The sequence below is a fragment of the Colobus angolensis genome, unplaced genomic scaffold, assembly GCF_000951035.1.
Source record: "Colobus angolensis palliatus isolate OR3802 unplaced genomic scaffold, Cang.pa_1.0 Scaffold157, whole genome shotgun sequence".
Classification (NCBI taxonomy): domain Eukaryota; kingdom Metazoa; phylum Chordata; class Mammalia; order Primates; family Cercopithecidae; genus Colobus; species Colobus angolensis.
In genome coordinates, this window is record NW_012114677.1 from 2,741,764 (window position 1) to 2,744,609 (window position 2,846).

General features: G+C 39.2%; 1 protein-coding gene across 2 annotated transcripts in view; it reads right to left on the reverse strand.

The window, feature by feature from the left end:
* The window catches only part of LOC105508046 (zinc finger protein 141), a 40,727-nt gene that overhangs the window by 21,189 nt on the left and 16,692 nt on the right, over window positions 1-2,846 (reverse strand). Inside the window, exon 5 of one of the 2 annotated variants that reach the window (XR_001001200.1) lies at window positions 2,293-2,354. The exons of the other annotated variant lie outside the window; for it this stretch is intronic. The gene's annotated coding sequence lies outside the window, so the exon portion shown is untranslated. Of the gene's footprint in view, window positions 1-2,292; window positions 2,355-2,846 lie in introns of those variants that run through there. 2 annotated transcript variants of the gene reach the window in all.

The following is a 2,846-nucleotide window of genomic DNA, read 5'->3' on the forward strand; positions in this document are numbered from 1 at the left end:
GTAAACCCGGGAGGCAGAGCTTGCAGTGAGCTGAGATCAGGCACTGCACTCCAGCCTGGGCAAGAGAGAGAGACTCCGTCTCAAAAAAAAAAAAAAAGATCCATTGTAAAATAATGTAAATGCACTTAACTCCACTAGACTGTATACTTGAAAATGTTTAAGATGGCAATTTTATGTTTTTCATCACAATTAAATATTTACATCTACCTAAAAAGGTTACATTTTTAAAAAATCACCTTCAAATAACAAATGTTTCTCTCACAGAGTAACATATAATCAAACAACAAATAGATGGTAAATTTACGGTTTGACTACTCACCTACACAAGGAAACACTGATGACTACCCAAGAAAATAAATAATTTATAAACAAAGTAGGGCAATATTTATACAGGCAAATACCACATAGATAACTTTTATAGGCAACGGAAATGTCATATATATATATATATATACACACATACACACACACAGACACACACACACATATATAAATTTGCTCCAATGATTTATACATGGTCATAAAAGGTACAAAGTTGAAAATTACCATACAAAGATGAAGATTAAAAACACAAAAAAGTAAATGATCGAGGAGAACCTACATGAAAAGAGACTCCCCGGTAAAATACAGTTGAAACAAGAAAAAAAATTCTGACCTATAAAATACTGAATATAGACGTATCATAAAAACAATCCTTTAAATAACTAGTTTTCAACTGTGAACTTATGAAGAGCTGGCATTTTGAATCTTTGACATGCAATGTACCGCAGTAAAAGCAAATGCATTTCAATAATAAAATGCTCTGAGAATGAAGCATTTCAATACGTTTAGTTATCACACAATGTGTAAATCTGAGTATTTTATTTCAGAAATTCTGAATTTGTAATCAGATAAATTTGACATAGAACATATCGGAAAGTGAAACATACAAGGGGAGTGACATAGCAAGATGGCAGAATAGGTTTTCTACAGTAACAAAAATGCAGCAGTTAAGCCCTGACAAAACAACCTTTACGGGAACTTTGGAACCCATTTGTAAGACTGCGACCTGAAGACTGAGGGCTGTATTGAGAGGGCATGTCCTTGCTTCAGTGGCATATTTGACCACAATAGTCCCAGCTACAGAATGAAATGTAACTAATTCTCATTGTAAACATAGCTATAGATCATTTGGTTTTGTTGATGCCACTAGCACCATCTGCCAAGACACTTAGGAGGATTCATAATGTCCTGTATCTCAGGTGAAAGGCCTTTAGATGTTAGTTCTGTCTGTGATCTCTGAATTACCCCAAAATCCACCCCTTGCACATGTCAGTCATGATGTGGAAGAAATCCTACTCACACAGGGACCCACAGACAGAAATATCCATCTATGCCCCTGGATGTAGGCTTGACAATATTCATTTGATGGTGGATCTTGACGTGGCACTACAATTTGGCTCCAAGTCCATGCAACCAAAATACAGGAGGAGTTTTTCCTAACCTGTGATCTGCCAAAAAGCACAGCTATATGTGCCCCTGTAGACATGCTGGCTGACTTTATTCCCACTGTGAATTGTGAAGCAGTCCTATAACCAGACTCCAATCCCTGGCAGCTAGAGTCTGGGAGAAGTCCTGCCCACCCAGAAATCTGGAGGGAGAAATGTCATGAACCCAAAAACAAACCTGAAGACTTTGGTCTCAGCTGTGTATCCTATAGCAGCCCTATGAATCAGTTTCACACCCTCTCAGCTGTGATGAAGGGTCAGTACTGCTCATCTAGAAACCTGGCCAATGACTAGGTTAGAGCATTTCCAAACATTCAGTAAGAGCCAAACAGCAGGAGCCACACCTGCTCATATTTATTGTATCAGCATCTCCATTTGCAGATATTAACTGGGTTTTGTTTTTTTTCTCAGCACGAGTCTGATTGATCAAGATCTTAAAGTTCATTCTCCTCAGAAAATAGACAGAATCCTCAACTGTCTGATGCTTTAATAACAGGTCTACCAAGCATGAACTTCACTGTAGACCTAGTAGTAGTTATGTGACCAGGATCCAGTTCAGTTGACTGTGATCTTAGTGACAATCTCATCAGCCCAGAAATCCAATAGAAGATATTTACCTCCCCAAAATAGTCTATAATGACTGAAAGAAGTGTTTACTACTTCAGATGCAAGAACATCAAAACAAGGCTTCACAGATTATGAAGGATCAGGCAAACCTAACAGCACAAAAGGAAACTAAACATGTTCCAGGAATGACTAACAATAAAACACAGATCTAGAAAATGTCTAACAGAGAATTCAAAGTAATTACCTTAAAAAATCTCAATAAAGGCCAGGCACGGTGGCTCACGCCTGTAATCCCAGCACCTTGGGAGGCCAACGCGGGTGGATCACAAGGTCAGGAGGTCAAGACCATCCTGGCCAACATGGGGAAAACCCATCTCTACTAAAAATACAAAAATTAGCTGGGTGTGGTGGCGGACTCCTGTAATCCTAGCTATTTGGGAGGCTGAGGCAGGAGAATTGCTTGAACCCGGGAGGCAGAGGTTGCAGTGAGTCGAGATCAAACCACTGAACTCCAGCCTGGCAACAGACCAAGACTCCGTCTCAAAAAAAGACAAAAAACAAGAAAACAAAACAACAAAAGAAAAAAAAAATGCAAAAGTACACAGATTACTAATTTTTTTTGCAACAATGCATGAACATAATCAGTTATAAAAAAGAAAGAGAGCCGGGCACAATGGCTCACGCCTGTAATCCCAAAACTTTGGGAGGCCGAGGCGGGCGGATCATGAGGTCAGGAGATCGAGACCATCCTGGCTAACATGGTGAAACCCCATCTCTACTAAAAATACAAAA